Genomic DNA, 19,344 nt, shown 5'->3' with positions numbered 1-19,344 from the left:
TTGCCTATCTTCCTATCTAATTCTGGCTTCATTCCCCACTCTAATTTTAGGAACTTCTTACTTCTGTAAGGAGAAGGGATGGAGGACCACTCCAGTTGCTTCGAGCTGAGAGGGTGTGATGTGAGGTATGGCAAGCAGTTCAAAGTTCCCTTTTAAGTGAAACTAGCCAATCCCTAAAAAACAAATGCCAAATGTCTTCTTTTATATAATGAGAGCAACTAAGAACAGAGCAGGGAGGAAGAGCAGGAGGAAAAGATTAACATTAAACAGAGACATTAGGTGGGAGGGAAAGGGAGAGAGAAGGGAAATTGCATGGAAATGGAAGGAGACCCTCATTGTTATACAAAATTACATATAAGAGGTTGTGAGGGGAATGGGAAAATAAACAAGGAGAGAAATGAATTACAGTAGATGGGGTAGAGAGAGAAGATGGGAGGGGAGGGGAGGGGGATAGTAGAGGATAGGAAAAGTAGCAGAATACAACAGTTACTAATAGGGCATTAGGTAAAAATGTGGATGTGTAACCGATGTGATTCTGCAATCTGTATTTGGGGTAAAAATGGGAGTTCATAACCCACTTGAATCTAATGTATGAAATATGATATGTCAAGAGCTTTGTAATGTTTTGAACAACCAATAAAAAAAAGAAAGAAAAGGAAAAAATAAAAATAAATAAAGTTCCCTTTTAGAAGTCAGGCCAGATTGAAGTCAGGTTGTAAAGTCATCTGGGGGTGGGTGCTTCAGGAGGTGTAAGTGCTGAGAAGTTGTCCCTGTAATAAGGCCAGAATGGACAAGACCTTTATTTGGGTACATAAAACTTTAACATCCTCAGAGTTATCAGGAATGTAAATACAACATGTAAATTTTCATGTTACAGATGTCCATCCTCTTAAGATGTAGTTAAGCTACTTAATGCCATTTTATTTTGTAAAATATCTTTTTTATTGGTATGACCCCTGTTTAGTAGAGATCCCTTTACTTTTGGTACTTAGGGCTAAATAATTATACTAGTGAATATTAAGCCTACCTGTGTAGGTTGGGAAGATCTGTAGGCCTTAAACTAACTAAAAACTTCTTACTCTGGCAGTTTCTCTTGATAGTTATCAGTCACTCCTGCCTAAGAATCCCTCTTTCACAGCCTCTAGTATTACTTATTCTTGGGCTAACACAAGGGTATATCTTAAGTTACATTTAACTATTTTTTTTTTAACGTCCAGAAATAATTGTGTTTGGATTTAACTGTTTTTGCTAGGATGACTGCTTTTTATCATCTTTTAAGAGTCAGCTGAGTTTTTGAGAGCAGCTTCTTAGTTTTGCTAATGCTATTTGCACTAGCATGGATCCAGGTCTTGCTGTACCATGTGGCTTACCTTGGAAGCATCAGGGATATCTCCCTTCTCCAATGACCCTCCTCTTTATAGCAAGTGTACCAATTAACTTTATGGTTCTATAGTGGTCTAATTAACCTCCCTGATCATGAGGTTATGTGGCTCAGAGTTGTAAAGCTCTTTAGAGAAGTTCCCTGTTTCCTGGATTTAGACTGACTCAAAAGGCAAGAGCCAAATATTGGTTTTCTTGGCCCTTTTAATTTAACTTTAATCTTTAAGTCCTGATCTTAAACAGCCAGCAAGTCAATCTCACCAGTCTTAAAGTAGAAGTGCTGGGCTTTAACTTTAATGTCTATAACTGAAGCCAGAATTAGCCAGGCAGTCAGTATAGATCAGTAAATCGAATCAGGTCAGATCAAGGAGGACAATTTTAGGTGAGTCTGGGAAGTTGGAGACTGTCCCCTAAGGGATTGAAATGTTAATTCCTTTGGAGTCCTTCCTCCACCCTTATCAAGAACCAGCCCCTACTCCAACCTGTTGCTAAGGTAACCTGTTGCAGGAATTGCCCTTCCCTACAGGGAGCTATGAGGTTGTTAATTAATGTGACCTGGGCTGCTCCATCCTGCCCTTCCCACTTCAGTCCACCTGTTTCCCAACTTTTGGCCATCCCACTGATCATTTCCTAGGTCAATTGAAGGAGAGAGATAAGGGGAAGAAAGCAGGAGAACAAAGGAAGCCTAGAAAATATAAAAATAGCAGAACACCTCGCTTATGTGTATACCAGGATACCAGCTATGGCCCCTTTCTCCCTCCTGGGAGAACTCTATATTATCCCTTTTTAAATAAACTCTGCTTTATATGCTTGCCTCAGCATGCTTCTTTAATGTTTAAACCTCAACATGTGAGGAAGCAGAACTCATCAATCATAACCAGCAGTATCATAAACTTGCAGTCATTTACCCCTTTTATTTAACCGGGGGTTTGCATTATCCTATCTGTCCAGGAGGTAATGACATTATCTTAAATTAAATTAGTAGATGACAGGAATATTTATAGTTAGAGTTTAAATCAATAAAATTGAAACAAAAGAAACAATTGAAAAAATAATAAGCAAAACAAAAAGTTGGTTCTTTGAAAAAAATAAATAAAATTGATAGATGCTTAACCATGTTAACGAAGAGGACGAGAGAGAAATCTCAATTTACTAATGTATGTGATAAAAAGGAAATATCAAAACAGACCCTACAGAATTGCAGAAGATAATTGGAAATTATTTTGAAAACTTGTACTCCAATAAAATAGAAAATATCAAAGGCATCGATCAACAAATTTCTAGATCCTTACAATTTGCTAAAATGGAATCAGGATGATATATACAGTTTAAACAGATGAATTTCAAGAGATGAAATAGAAGATGCCATCAGAAGCCTAACAACCAAGAAAATGCAAGGACCATATAGATACACAGCTTAGTTCTACAAGACCTTTAATGAAGAACTAATACCAATACACTTCAAAAATTTTGTGAGATAGAAAAAGAGGTGGCACTTCTAAACTCATTTTATAAGGTTGATATCACCCTAATTCCAAAACTAGGCAAAGACACATCAAGAAAGAAAACTTCAGACCAATATCTCTAATGAACATGGTGCAAAAATTCTTAATAAAATTCTGGCAAATTTAATACTAAAACATATCAAAAAGGTAGTGCATCACAATCAAGTGTGGTTTTTTCCCAGGGATGCAAATTTGGTTCAACATACAGAAATCAATAAAAGTAATTCATCACATCAATAGACTTAAAAGTAAGAATCATACAATCATCTCAATAGTCGCAGAAAAATCATTCAACAAAATACAGCATCCCTTCATGTTCAAAACACTAAAAAAAATTAGGGATACCAGGAACATATCTCAACATTGTAAAAGCTATCTATGCTAAACCCCATGCGAACATCATTCTAAAAGATGAAAAATTGAAACATTCCCAATTAAACCTTGAACAAGACAGGGATGCCTTCTTCCACCACTTCTATTTATTATAGTTCTTGAAACACTCGTCAGAACAATTAGATGAAAGAAATTAAAGGGGTATGGATAGGGAAAAAAAGAATTCAAATTAGCACTATTTGCAAATGATATGATTCTATACTTAGAAGACCCAAAAAATTCCACAAGAAAATTTCTAGAACTAATAAATAAATTCAGAAAAGTAGCAGGATATAAAATCAATACCCATAAATCAAAGGAATTTCTATACATCAGTGAAAGTGAAACAAGGAAAGCCCCATTTACAATAGCCTTAAAAAAATACCTTGGAATCATCTTTTTTTTTATTGTTGGTCGTTCAAAACATTACATAGTTCTTAATACATCATATTTCACAGTTTGATTCAAGTGGGTTATGAACTCCCAATTTTACCCCGTGTACAGATTGCTGTATCACATCAGTTACCCTTCCATTGATTGACAAATTGCCTTTCTAGTGTCTGATGTATTCTGTTGTCTGTCCTATTCTCTACTACACCCCCTCCCCTCCCCTCACCTCCCCTTTTCTCTCTCTACCCCTTCTACTGTAAATCATTTCTTCGATTTGTATTATCTTGTCTTACCCCTCCTTTCCTCTTATATGTCATTTTGTATAACCCTGAGGATCGCCTTCCATTTCCATGCGATGTCCCTTCTCACTCCCTTTCCCTCCCACCTCTCATCCCTGTTTAATGTAAATCTTCTTCTCAAGCTCTTCGTCCCTATCCTGTCCTTGTTTACTCCCCTTATAACAAAGGGGTCATTTGGTATTTGTTTTTTAAAGATTGACTAGCTTCACTTAGCATAATCTGCTCTAATGCCATCCATTTCCCTCCAAATTCTATGATTTTGTCATTTTTTAATGCAGAGTAATACTCCATTGTGTATAAATGCCACATTTTTTTTATCCATTCATCTATTGAAGGGCATCTAGGCTGGTTCCACAGTCTTGCTATCGTGAATTATGCTGCTATGAACATCGATGTAGCAGTGTCCCTGTAGCATGCTCTTATTAGGTCTTTAGGGAATAGACCTAGAAGGGGAATAGCTGGGTCAAATGGTGGTTCCATTCCCAGCTTTCCAAGAAATCTCCATACTGCTTTCCAAATTGGCTGCACCAATTTGCAGTCCCACCAGCAATGAACAAGAGTGCCCTTTTCCCCGCATCCTCTCCAGCACTTATTGTTGTTTGACTTCCTAATGGCTGCCAATCTTACTGGAGTGAGATGGTATCTTAGGGTAGTTTTGATTTGCATTTCTCTGACTGCTAGCGATGGTGAGCATTTTTTCATGTACTTATTGATTGATTGTATGTCCTCCACTGAGAAGTGTCTGTTCAGGTCCTTGGCCCATTTATTGATTGGGTTATTTGTTATCTTATTGTCTAATTTTTTGAGTTCTTTGTATATTCTGGTTATTAGGGCTCTATCTGAAGTGTGTGGAGTAAAGATTTGTTCCCAGGATGTAGGCTCCCTGTTTATCTCTCTTATTGTTTTTTTTTGCTGAGAAAAAACTTTTTAGTTTGAGTAAGTCCCATTTGTTGATTCTAGTTGTTAACTCTTGCGCTATGGGTGTCCTATTGAGGAATTTGGAGCCCGATCCCACAGTATGTAAATGATAACCAACTTTTTCTTCTATCAGATGCCATGTCTCTGATTTAATATCAAGCTCCTTGACCCATTTTGAGTTAACTTTTGTGCATGGCGAGAGATAGGGATTCAGATTCATTTTGATGCAAATGGATTTCCAGTTTTCCCAGCACCATTTGTTGAAGATGCTATCCTTCCTCCATTGCATGCTTTTAGCCCCTTTATCAAATATAAGATAGTTGTAGTTTTGTGGATTGGTTACTGTGTCCTCTATTCTGTACCATTGGTCCACCCGCCTGTTTTGGTACCAGTACCATGCTGTTTTTGTTACTATTGCTCTGTAGTATAGTTTGAAGTCTGGTATTGCTATACCGCCTGATTCACACTTCCTGCTTAGCATTGTTTTTGCTATTCTGGGTCTTTTATTATTCCATATGAATTTCATGATTCTTTTATCTATTTCTACAAGAAATGCTGTTGGGATTTTGATTGGCATTGCATTGAACTTATAGAGAACTTTTGGTAATATCGCCATTTTGTTGATGTTGGTTCTGCCTATCCATGAGCAGGGTATATTTTTCCATCTTCTGAGGTCTTCATCTATATCTTTCTTTAGGGTTCTGTAATTTTCATTGTATAAATCTTTCACCTCTTTTGTTAGGTTGATTCCCAAGTATTTTATTTTTTGGGGGGATATTGTGAATGGAGTAGTTGTCCTCATTTCCGTTTCAGAGGATTTGTCACTGATATACAGGAATGCCTTTGATTTATGCGTGTTGATCTTATATCCTGCCACTTTGCTGAATTCATTTATTAGCTCTAATGGCTTCTTTGTAGACCCTTTTGGGTCTGCTAGGTATAGAATCATATCATCTGCAAATAGTGATAATTTAAGTTCTTCTTTTCCTATTTTTATGCCTTTAATTTCTTTCATCTGTCTAATTGCTCTGGCCAGTGTTTCCAGGACTATGTTGAACAGAAGTGGTGAGAGAGGGCATCCCTGTCTTGTACCAGATCTTAGAGGGAATGCCTTCAATTTTTCTCCATTCAGAATGATGCTGGCCTGTGGCTTATCATAGATTGCTTTTACAATGTTGATGTATGATCCTGTTATCCCTAATTTTTCGAGAGTTTTGAACATAAAGGGATGCTGTACTTTGTTGAATGCTTTTTCTGCATCTATCTAGATGATCATATGGTTCTTATTTTTAAGTCTATTGATGTGGTGAATAACATTTATTGATTTCCGTATATTGAACCAACCTTGCATCCCAGGGATGAATCCTACTTGATCATGGTGTATAATTTTTTTGATATGTATTTGAATCCGATTCGCCAGGATTTTGTTGAGGATTTTTGTGTCAAGGTTCATTAGAGATATTGGTCTGTAGTTTTCTTTCTTTGAAGTGTCTTTGTCTGGTTTCGGAATCAGGGTGATGTTGGCCTCGTAGAATGAATTTGGAAGTTCTCCCTCTTTTTCTATTTCCTGAAATAGCTTGAAAAGTATTGGTGTTAGTTCCTCTTTAAAGGTTTTGTAAAACTCTGATGTATACCCATCCGGTCCTGGGCTTTTCTTAGTTGGTAGTCTTTTGATGTTTTCTTCTATTTCCTCTATTGTTATTGGTCTGTTTAGGTTGTCTATATCCTCCTGACTCAATCTGGGCAGATCATAAGACTTAAGGAATTTATGCCTTCATTATCTTCTATTTTATTGGAGTATAAGGATTCAAAATAATTTCTGATTATCTTCTGTATTTCTGAAGTGTCTGTTGTGATATTGCCTTTTTCATCCCGTATGCTAGTAATTTGGGTTCTCTCTCTTCTTCTCTTCGTTAGCATGGCTAAGGGTCTGTCAATTTTATTTATTTTTTCAAAGAACCAGCTTTTAGTTTTGTCAATTTTTTCAATTGTTTCTTTTGTTTCAATTTCATTAATTTCAGCTCTGATTTTAATTATTTCTTGCCTTCTACTTCTTTTGCTGTTGTTTTGCTCTTCTTTTTCTAGGATTTTGAGATGAAATATGAGATCATTTATTTGCTGGTTTTTTCTTTTTTTGAGGAATGAACTCCAAGCAATGAATTTTCCTCTTAAAACTGCTTTCAATGTGTCCCATAGATTCCGATATGTTGTGTCTGTGTTTTCATTTAACTCTAGGAAGTTTTTAATTTCCTCCTTGATGTCTTCTAAAACCCATTGATCATTCAGCAACCAATTGTTCATTCTCCAAGTGATGCTTGATTTTTCCTTCCTTCTTTTATCATTGATTTTCAGTTTCATTCCATTATGATCAGACAAGATGCATGGTATTATCTCTACCTCTTTGTATTGTCTAAGAGTTGCCCTGTGACATAATATATGGTCTATTTTGAGAAGGTTCCATGTGCTGCTGAGAAAAAAGTGTAACTACTTGATGTTGGGTGGTATAGTCTATATATGTCAATTAAGGCTAGGTTGTTAATTGTGTTATTGAGTTCTATAGTTTCCTTATTTAACTTTTGTTTGGAAGATCTGTCCAGTGGTGAGAGAGGTGTGTTGAAGTCTCCCATGATTATTGTATAGTGGTCTATTAGACTCTTGAACTTGAGAAGAGTTTGCTTGATGAACACAGCTGCACCATTATTTGGGGCATATATATTTATGATTGTTATGTCTTGATGGTGTATGGTTCCCTTGAGCAGTATGAAGTGCCCTTCTTTATCCCTTTTGATTAACTTTGGCTTGAAATCTATTTTATTAGATATGAGTATGGACACTCCTGCTTGTTTCCGCAGTCCATATGAGTGGTATGATTTTTCCCAACCTTTCACCTTCAGTCTATGAATATCTTTTCCTATCAGATGCGTCTCCTGTAGGCAGCATATTGTTGGGTCTTGTTTTGTGATCCATTCTACTAGCCTGTGTCTCTTAATTGGTGAGTTTAAGCCATTAACATTTAGGGTTATTATTGAGATATGGTTTGTTCTTCTAGCCATATTTGTTTATTGATGTTACTAAACCTGATTTGTTATTCTCTTTGACTACTTTCCCCCCTTTACTGTCCTACCTCCCATTGTTGGTTTTCAATGTTATTTTCCATTTCCTCTTCCTGTAATGTTTTGCCAAGGATTTTTTGAAGAGATGGTTTTCTAGCTGCGAATTCTTTTAACTTTTGTTTATCGTGGAAGGTTTTAATTTCATCTTCTATCCTGAAGCTTAATTTCGCAGGATACACGATTCTTGGTTGGAACCCATTTTCTTTCAGTGTTTGAAATATGTTATTCCAGGATCTTCTAGCTTTCAGAGTCTGTGTTGAGAGATCAGCTGTTATCCTGATTGGTTTACCCCTAAATGTAATCTGCTTTCTTTCTCTTGCAGCTTTTAAAATTCTCTCCTTATTCTGTATGTTGGACATCTTCATTATAATGTGTCTAGGTGTGGATCTCTTGTGATTTTGCCTGTAGGCTTCTAGGATTTGGGATTCTGTCTCATTCTTCAAGTCTGGGAAGTTTTCTCGTATTATTTCACTGAATAGACTGTTTATTCCTTTGGAATGGAGCTCTGTGCCTTCCTGTATCCCAATGACTCTTAAATTTGGTCTTTTGATATTGTCCCATAATTCTTGGATGTTCTGCTCATGGTTTCTTAGCAGACTTGCTGAGCTGTCTATGTTCTTTTCCAGTTGAAATACTTTGTCTTCATTGTCTGATGTTCTCTCTTCTAAGTGATCTACTCTGCTGGTAGTATTCTCAATTGAGTTTTTAAGTTGGTTTATTGTTTCCTGCATTTCTAGAATTTCAATTTGTTTGTTTTTTATTACCTCTATCTCCCTGTGAAATTGATCTTTTACTTCCTGGATTTGTTTGTCAATGTGATCTTTCATTGTCTGATTTTGCTGTCTCATGTCTTCCTTGAGACTCCAGATCATCTGAAGCATATATATCCTGAACTCTTTATCTGATATTCCATCTGTTGCAGCTATTACCTCTTCTAAAGTTGAGTTGACCTGCATCGCTTGTGGTCCTTTCTTTCCTTGTCTTTTCATACTGCTCGTGTTTCTTTCTGCTTAGTGCAACTGTTGTGTTTTTGAAATTTACCCCCTATTTATTTATATTGCTCTTGTATAGTTGAGAAGTCTCCCTTGCAGGGCGGATTGTGGCTGTGCTCCTCCTCTAATTATGGTGGTCTGTCTACCACGTTGATCGGTTTCAGGTCTGCCCCCCCTGCGGGCACGGGTGGCGGCCCTGCTCTGCCCCCACTCCAATTGTGGTAACGTAACTACCACGCCCTGGGGTCGTTGGTCCTGATCTGGATGTGGGTGGCGGCTCTACTGGGTCCCCACTCCAATTGGTGTGACATGTCTACCACGCTGGCAGACCTCTAGGCCGTTGGGTCGCAGCTCTGCACAGACCCCACTCCCAATAGGGGTACCTGACTACCTCTCCAAGGGGTCGCTGAGCCCCCTCCGGACCAGGGCGGCGACCCTGCTCCACCCCCACTCCAACCAGTGTGACTCGACTGCCTCGGTGTTGCGTGTCCACCACGCTGGCAAGCTACCTGGCCTGTCTTGCCAGTGGGTGGCAGGTCTGCCTGCCCTGCTTGCTCAGATGGCAGCTCTGCACAGCCCCTACTCCAAATGAGGTTACTTGGCTACCGCGCCGCGGGGTTGCTGGTCCTATTCTAGGCGTGGGCGGCTACTCTCTTCAGCCCCAGCTGCCTTTGGTGTGTCATGATACCAAGCTGGCGGGTCACTTGGCCTGCTCTGGGTGCAGGTGGAAGCTCCTCTCTGCCCCCACAGCACCCAGCAGGACCCTGATTGAGAAGCAGTCACCGCCGGTTCCCTAGCCTTGGGCCAAAGCAGCTTCGGTAGCCAGAACCCTGCCTCTCCTATCCCGCCGCACTCTCCGCTGGGAGCTGGCTCCAGCAAGCGACCCCCACGGGGTCCCCAGCCCCAGGCCAAAACTGTTCCGGGAGTCAGAACCCAGTCACCCCAAGCTCAGTGCACGCTCCACTTGGAGCTGGCCTCCACAGGCAGTCTCCGCAGTTTCCTCAGACCTGGGCCAGGTTAGCCCCGGGAACCAGAATCCAGCTGCTCAGTGCCCGGCGCACGCCTTGCCAGGCAGGAGCCTCTAGGAGTATTCTCCACAAGATCCCCAGTCCTGAGCCTGAGCAAGAAATCTGTCTGCTAGACGCAGGCAAATACCAGCCTGAAATCACCTGTTCCGTAGCTGAATGCACTGAGATCAGTAGAACATGGGGATGATTACATCATCTCTCCGAAATGGCGGCTGCTGTCCTCTATGGTCTGACCGGTGTCTGGAACCAAACTGGGCCGCTTCTCTCCTCTGTCTCAAAGCCGGAACTCAGCACTAAGGGCTGCCAATGTACCACTGGCGGGAGCCCCCCCGAATCCGTATCGATGCTCCCCTGCTCCAGCACTTTGCCGCTCCCCAGCGCGCGCCACAGACTCCAGCCTATGGGTGATCGCCTGTCAGGCTATGCGACCCTCCGTGGGGAGAAATGGAGCTCCCACAGCCGAACTTCGCACGATGGAAATCTGTCCACTAGATTCTGGAGCACCTCAATTTCACTGGGAAATTCCCAACAAGATAGCCTTCAGCCGTTTCACATCGTCTTTCTCCCGCTTAGTGACGCGGTGCACTGGGGTGATGCACTCCCTTCGCTGCCATCTTTTTCCTGACCTTGGAATCATCTTAACAAAAAAGGTGAAAAACCTCTACAATGAAAACTACAGAATGCTAAAGAAAGAAATTAAAGAAGACCTTAGAAGATGGAAAGATCTACCTTGTTCTTGAGTAGGGAGAATTAATATTGTTAAAATGGCCATACTACCAATAGCACTATACATATTTAATGAAATTCAAATAGAAATCTCAATGACATTCCTCAAAGAAATTTAAAAAAAAAAAAACAAGTCATGAGACTCATCTGGAAAAATAAGAGACCCAGAGTAGCCAAAGCAATTCTTAGCAAGAAGAATAAAGTAGGTGGGTTGACTATACCAGATATTAACTATACTACAGAATAATGGAAATAAAAATAGCATGTTAATGGCACCAAAATAGATTGGTAGACCAATGGTACAGAATAGAAGACACAGAGAAAAACCCACATAAATACAGTTATCTCATACTAGACACAGGCACAAAAAACACACATTGTAGAAAAGATAGCCTCTTTAACAAATGGTGCTGGGAAAACTAAAAATCCATATAAAACAAAATGAAATTAAGACCCCATCTCTCACTATGCACAAAACTCAACTCGAAGTGGATCAAGGACCTAGAAATTAAACCAGAGCCCCTGTGCCTAACAGAAGAAAAAGTAGGTCCAAAACTTCATTATGTTAGAATAGACCCTGACTTCCTTAATAAGACTCTTATAGTGCAAAAAGTAAAATCAAGAATCAATAAATTCGATGGGTTCAAACTAAAAAGCTTCTTCTCAGCAAAAGAAATAATCAGTAAGGTGAATAGAGAGCCTCCAGAATGGGAGCAAATTTTTAACAATCACACATCAGATAGAACACTAATCTCTAGGATATATGAAGAACTCAAAAATCTTAACATCAAAAAACCAAATATCCCAATAAATGAATAGGCCAAGGAACTGAACAGATACTTCTCAGAAGATGATATATAATTAATCAATAAATATATGAAAAAAAATGTTCAACATCTCTAGCAATTAGACAAATGCAAATCAAAACTACTTTAAAATTTTATCTCACTCCAGGCAGAATGGGAGCTGATAAGAATAAAAACAACAGTTAAGTGTTGGTGAGGATATGGGGGAAAAGGCACACATATACATTGCTGGTGGGATGAAAATTGGTGTAACTAATATGGACAGCAGTATGCAGATTACTTGGACAAGTTGAAATGGAACCACCATTTGACCCAGCTATTCCATTCCTTGGATTATACCCAAAGGATTTTAAAAACATCATACTATAGAGACACAACCACATCAATGTTTATAGCACAACATTGTACAATAGCTAAACTGTGGAACCAACCTAGATGCCCTTCAGCTGATGAATGGATAAAGAAAATGTGGTATATACACACAATAGAATACTATTCAGCATTAAAATATAATAAAATCATGGAATTTGTAGGTAAATAAATTGAGTTGGAGAACATAATGTTAAATGAAATCAGTCAATCCTCAAAAACCAAATGCTGAATGTTTTCTCTGATATAAGGAGGCTGATACATAATGGGTTGTGGGGGGAGCATGGGAGCATTAGACGAACTCTAGATAGAGCAATGGGGAGGGAGAGGAAGAGAGGGGCAATGGGGGTAGAAAAGACAGTGGAATGAGATGGACATTATTACCCTAAGAACACACATGTAGACACAAACAGTGTGACTCTACTTTGTGTATAACCAGAGATATGAAAAATTGTTCTCTACATGTATAATAAGAATCGTAATGCATTCTGCTGTCATATATAACAAATTAGAAGAAAAATACATAAATAAATTTTTAAAAATAACAAATACTCCAAAATAACAGTTGTTGTTTAACTATGGTTGTATAATCCTTAATTAATTTCTTCAAGGTTGCTTGCTCAAAAAAACCCAAAACTTAATAATCACAATATTATGGGTAAATTAATGTTTTAAGAAATCCTTGTTATTTTAACACATAGATTAAACATTGGTTTATATTACTACATTAAAATATGACCTTAGGGAAAAACCTTAAATAGCTTTGACTGATTGTTTCACATACATATATAACCAACTTACACAGGACTTTTTTTTATCGATTACTTATACTGTCTTTTTATTTCACCACATAAAGAATTTCTTACCTAGAAATACTTTCTTTTCCTTCTATTAAATATAATTTTCCTGCCTAGAACCTTCTAATTTGTTTTTTAATAAAAACAAATATGTTATGTTATTTGCATTACTATTAATTGGAATAGTTGAAACTTTTGGGCCTTTGCACTCATAAATCTTTTATAAACCTTTGTATATAAAGTCACATCTGTTTACCATTTTATGAAAATTCAGTGTTTAAGTATATAAAATTACCTGTTGGTACTTTAAACTCTTGATAACCTTGTTTTCAGTGATGACCAAGCAATTCTAAAAGCTTTTTTATTTACCAATTTGTGAAAACACCAGTAATTTTACCTAATGGAATTTAAGGAGTTAAAATTACTTGATGTTATATTTAACAGTTAGCATTTTAACTTTATAAATTATTCAGATGTCCAACAAACTCTTTTATGAATAATCTCATGTCAAATATCATTTACTTATTTTTACCAAGATATAAGAAAAGTGTAATGAACCATATTAGCCATCTACAGTACTAATTAGCCATCTAAAGTACTAATTTCTAGCATTTCTCCCTTGTTTAAGGAAAGTCCTAGAAACAATGGATATTAGACATTTTATTGATATCAATATTTTATTTGTTCTTAGAGAGACTTGTGAGTTAAGTAATTTTGAAGACATATTAATACTTTCATCTGTTTACTCATTTTTGTGTGTGTGTGTGTGTGTGTGTGGTCTGCTGCTGGGAATTGAACCCAGAGCCTTCTGTATGCAAGGCAAGCACTCTACCAGCTGAGCTATATCCCCAGCCCCTGTTTACCCAATTTAAATTGAAACTTCTTAAATCATGTGAATTAAAGTTATTTGGATCCATTTTATTTTAATTCTTGAGTGCTCATTATATATCTGCCAGTTTTGATATCATGTACATTTATATGGACATGCACACATAGACATACAGCACATAACACAATAGGAAAGGCCTGGTAGCTTTTTGTAGGTGAATCTCCATTGTAATGTTACGATGTTACGGATGTTTAAAAAAAAAAAAAAAAAAAACTCTGAGTTAAATAAAAACTAGGTCTGATCAGAAAAACACTATCCCAGCTGTGTAGGATCAAAATTATGAGGTCAAAAAAAAAATACAGAATCTAAGAAAAAGCAAGAGTTCTAGAAAAAAAATGATACAGTGGATAATTAGTAAATTAGTACCATACAATTTGTTTTTTGGTTTATTCTAGTTTGAGTTCAAGTAAAAGACACTTCTTTTCTCCCCCCAACCCCTTGGGTCTGAGACTGGCTTAGGTAGGCTGCAGGCTTCTTTCATTTCCATTTCAATTTAAGTCCTGGCTGAGGTCTGGAAGGAGCTGGGGAAAACTACTATTCTGAGCAGAAACTTCATGCCGAAGACGTTATAACCATTTTTTTCTTCTAGTTGGTAATTTGACAGGTTTGAATGAAAATTATGATACTTTAGTTTTTATTACTTTTGAGAACAAAATGATGTTAAGCCCTTATTGAAATAAGCTCTCACTGAGATAAGCTGTTGAGCAGGTCCATCTCTTTGTGTGACCATTCCCAGGGTTATTCCTCCTCCTTCAGAGACAAACAGGTTAATTTTCTCCATAGGTAAGTTGAGGATAGGGGCTTGAAATAAGGCCCTGTCTTAATGTCTTAAAGCCTTCCAAACCTGTTTATAACTCAGAGGGGGAGTAAACATTTTGATATTTATCCTTTAAAAGTAGATGACCTTTTATGGATTCAGGATTTAGGGCAGTCTATTTTTTTTTAATGTCTTTCTGAGTCTTTTCATGAGAATAGCAAATCCTTCCTGCTATAATAATTTTCCAGGCATCCTGCTCATCATTTGGAACCCAGTTAGGATCATTTCTGGGAATTGCCTGTGCTCTAGATGGATAATAAGGTTTGATTCTGGTTTGTGCTGCTGGGGGCCTGGAAAAAATGTAGTCCATCCCCAACTTGTTTAGCTGCTTTTAGGGTGGCTGATGAACCCAGCCTAATTGCATTTTAAGATTGGGAACCATCTCGTCACAAAGTCATGAAAAGTTAATTTCTGTTTTACTATAAATTACTGCAATTTCTAAACTTGTTTGTAATTCCTGCCCATGCCTTGAACTCACACATGCCTGGCTTTCCCTGGCCAGATAACAACCCTCTCTAAAACCTTAGTGGCGCCTCATAAATCCTGGCTCCCCCTGATCAGATAACAACCCTCTCTGAAACCTCAGTGGCACCTCATAAATTCCAATGTTGGGATCTAAATTTACTCCCTACCTTGAAATATCATGCCATGTAGATCATTAACCTGCTATCTGCCGTTGTATTATGCTTGTCAAAATCCTGTTATCTATAAGTTCTCAAGACACCTCCATTTGCAATTCTTTGTGCTATAAAATCGTGATCCTGGAAAGCTGGGGAACTGATCTCTAGCCCAGGGGTTTCGGGAGAGACAGTTCTGGCCAGTTCCTTTGTACACAAATATAAGCTTGCTTTAATTTGATATAAAATTGGAGTCGGTGGTCTTGTGTTTGCATCAGGGTTCAACAGTGGCCTCCTTCTCATTAGAGGCTACAGTTTGTCTAAGTAATAACATAATGTCTTTCCAGGTGAGGTCAAACATCTGGCATAAGTTCTGAAACATCCCAATATATTTATTTAGATCCTCCAAAACTCTCCTGAATTTGTCCTTACCTGTTTTAAGTTGGTGGGTTCCCTTGATTTTTCTTCTTTAGTAGGTGATTTCTTAAGGCCTTCTCTCCTGGTAGACATTGAGGTTAGGCCTGATGACACATGAAAATGAGGCACTTTTCCTGGTCACTTGTAATTTCCCAGTATATAGACTAGTGGTCAATCTACACACTGACATGAGAGAGAAGCTCCCACCTGAGCTATGGGAAATTCCAGTTTTCTCCTGCATCAGAGAAAACCCATTAATTTTCCTAGGGATGTCTCCCTAAACTTGAGCTTCATTGTGGTCCAGAAAACTTGTCTCTGATCACTCTTCTTTGCCAAAGACATTTCTGGCCTTCTTTGGCAAAGTGCTATGGTCCCAGTTTGCCCTATGCTTGAGACTCTCGGAGGATTCAGACTTAAGGACATTACTACTGCTTTCCTTCTTGCCACTTTAACTCTTGATGGGGAAAAACCCATGAATAAAGAAAGTAATTCTATATGTCTTCACCTTTGTGCCTATTTGTTGTCCAGTACAGTAAATGACTTTCTGGAGGGTAAGGGGAGCATCTATTTGTTGTTAGGCACAAAACAAACACCCTTTTCTGGAAGAGTTTATGGGAGGGGTTGGTTAAATAGAACTCCTCCCTCTTGCAGCTTTGTTTTTGTTTGTTTATTTGTTTGTTTGTCTTTTGTTTTTTCTCTTCCATATGTTGAGCACAGGAACAGTAAGGGGATTTTTTTAAATTAACTTATATTTATTTTAATTAGGTATATATGACAGAATGCATTTTGATTCATTGTACACAACTGCAGCACAACTTTGAATTTCTCTGGTTTTACAAGATGTAGTGTCACATCATAAGTAATGGGAGATTTTAAACTGGCTTGTAAAGACTAACTATGCCAACAAAGGGAACCTAGATATATTTATTAATCATCCCTTGTCTTTATTTCATCCCTATAGTCTGAATTGCTAACGTCTCATTTCTAAGGCAAGGGAAGCACTCTGGAGAAATGAGTTGGGGGAGGGGGATAAGAAGGTGTTGTGAGGCCCAAACAGGAAGCAAGTTGTTATTGCCTTTTCCCTCAGTAAGGCTATCAACCAGTCACCCTGGATACCCATTAGGGCAGTTGGGAGCAGGATCTGAAGAAAGAACCTTTGGATTTCATTTGAGAGTGGCCTGACCAGAATTCCACAGTTTTTCCAGTCCTTTTACCCATCTTCATGCTACTGAGGTAGACTGGGACCAGAGACACTGTGCATTTATGCCAATTGCTCTCTGGGCCTGGACAGAAAAGTAAGAAGCAGCTTTGGCAGGACCCAACATGCCTGATCTGCACAAATGCACAGAACAGGTGATTGAGAACTGCCTAGGCTGAGAAACCTTTCACCCTAGTCTTGAGGAGTAGAGACTGCACTAGCTGCATTTAAGTAGCCGACAGGTACCCACTATCATCCTCCAGAAAGAAAGAGACAGAAAGATGCACCTCAAACAGATGTGGGGTGCCTGGAGAGGAGCTTACCTTGGTATAGATGTCAGTGGAACTTCCAAATATGTATCATGGCTTTATGGAAATGGACTCAGAATCTCTAGTTGCTCTTGGTTCTTGGTTTGGGAGGCTTCCAAGGAATGCTACAGATGAATGGCATTGCTTATGATATCAAGCCCAAAACACTTTCTGCCACATTTGAACATTTGGTATGTAAGATTGATAAAGAGGAGACACAATCCCTACCCAGATGTGGATTGACAGAAGAAGAAATAGCATAGTAATTGAAGTTTTCAGAGAATGTGAGTAACCTTCTGATGCAAAGTTCCTATTTGGACTGTTATATCCACCATTGGTTTCTTGAACTGGCAATTGTGGTAGATCATGGGTGATTCATTTATAGCGGGAAGCAATGTCACAAATAAACAGATGGAAATAATCATCAGTGTCAATTTAGTAGATTCCTTTCATAATTCAATGGATCTTGATGTGGTTCTCATTAGACTTGAGGTCTGAAATGAGGGAAACTATTTTGGAGCAGATAATGCAAATACAATAATGAGAAAAATTTGCAATTGGAAGAAAACTAACTTTAATTCTCATGTGCCTCATGATGCTGCACAGATTATCATAAAACAACAATTTTGTTTGAGAGTCCCTTTTGCAACGTATCATTTTGGAGTATATATGATGGATTATAATTGTGGATTGGGGTGCTTAATGGATGAAAGTCTATTTTATTTTAGAGCAAGTTTGGCACATGAGATTGGTCATATATTGGAGATGATAAATGATAATTATATAACTTGTACATGTGGGAGAAAAGTATGCATAATGAACGGCGCATTAAGCACCTTGGAGGTATTCAGCAACTGCAGTTGAGATGCCAACTCAACTTTGAGATGCCACTACCAAAAGAAGTTGCTTAAGAAATACACCAAATCCAGAGCACATGATCACAATGAAGCACTGTGGCAACAGTGTGGTTGAAGAAGAAGAGCAGTGTGATTGTGGCTTCATAAAATCGTGTACAAATGATTTATGTATTTTGCAAGACTTCACTCTGAAACCTAGGGTTGATTGTGCTTTGTGGCTTTGTTGCAAAGACTGCAAGTTCAGGCCATCAGGCACAGTGTGCAGAGCACAGGAAAATGACTGGATCTGCTAGAGTGGTGCGATGGCACTTCGTCTAAGTGTCCAGATGATGTGTATGTGGAGGATGGGATCCCTTGCAGGAACGATAGCTTCTGCTATGAAAAGCGATGCAACAGTCATGATGATCAGTGTACGGAAATTTTTGGCAAAGAAGCCAAGACTGCAAATCAGATTTGTTACAAGGAAGTTAACACCGAGGTGACTGTTTTGGTCACTGTGGTATGGAAGACACAGGCTATATACCAGGAAGTATCTCAGATATCTTGTGTGGACGAGTTCTGTGTGAGAACGTGACACAAATTCCCTCTTTGAAAGACCATAACACTGTGCACTGGACTCAAGTCAATGGTAGCAATTGCTGGAGTACTGACTACCATTTGGGGATGGTTATGATTGACATTGGTGAAGTGAAAAATGGTACAGTGTGTGGTGAAGACCATATATGTCACCATAAGAAGTGTGTTCACCCTCTGCCTGCAATCTGAGAGGGATCTGCAACTCCAGGGGTCCCCACCCAAATGCCTGAAGAAAGGCAGTGGACATAGTGTTGAGACTGGCCCACCCCCTGAGATTGAAGCAGTGCTGATATTCCTGTTCACAGTCATTTGATTAGTTAGTTTTCTTGTGTTCTCCACTATTTTGATTTCATTTTTGAGTGTGCTTCATAACCAACAAGAAAAAGCAATGAACACTTTTAAACCTATATCTCAGAAAGAGGATCAAAAGGTTGAAGCTACACCTAGCAAAAAGGGTCAAAAGGTTGAAGCTACTCTTTTGAAAAGAGTCAAACTACATCCATGAAAAAGGAACAAAATGTTAAAGTTTCCCCATCAATAAAAAGGAAAACTTCAGCTTCACAAAAAAAGGTGTAGCATAAAGGAGAAACCATCCAGTGTCAGAGAAGAGCAAAATGTTCAAACCTTACCTAAAAACTGATACCAAAAATTTACAGTTTCAGAAAAAAAAAACTAAATAAATCCTAATTAAATTTTCCATGAATTGATTCTTAGAGTTCCTTCAGTAGAAATATTATGGTATATGTCAGAAATATTATGGTATATGAAAGAAAACCCCAGATGTCTATTATATTTTAAGATCATAAATATTAGCATGAGTAATAGTAATAAATACCATGAGTAAAGGTAATTCCTAACATATTCCTGCATTACATTTTAGGAAATCCTAGTGGTTTATTTTTAATTGGATTAATCTCTTTGTGTTTTCTTAGCAGAAGCACAGCTAATAGTGTGTGTGTGTGTGTGTGTG

At 38.3% G+C, this 19,344-nt stretch overlaps 1 pseudogene; it reads left to right on the top strand.

Moving 5' to 3' along the window:
• Window positions 1-18,372, top strand: part of LOC113183465 (disintegrin and metalloproteinase domain-containing protein 21-like) — a 156,753-nt pseudogene extending 138,381 nt beyond the window's left edge.
• The last annotated feature ends 972 nt before the right edge of the window (window positions 18,373-19,344 follow it).

This window comes from Urocitellus parryii, chromosome 14 (assembly GCF_045843805.1).
Source record: "Urocitellus parryii isolate mUroPar1 chromosome 14, mUroPar1.hap1, whole genome shotgun sequence".
Lineage (NCBI taxonomy): Eukaryota > Metazoa > Chordata > Mammalia > Rodentia > Sciuridae > Urocitellus > Urocitellus parryii.
The sequence above is the reverse complement of the archived record's forward strand: the minus strand, read 5'-3'. Positions and strand labels throughout refer to the sequence as shown.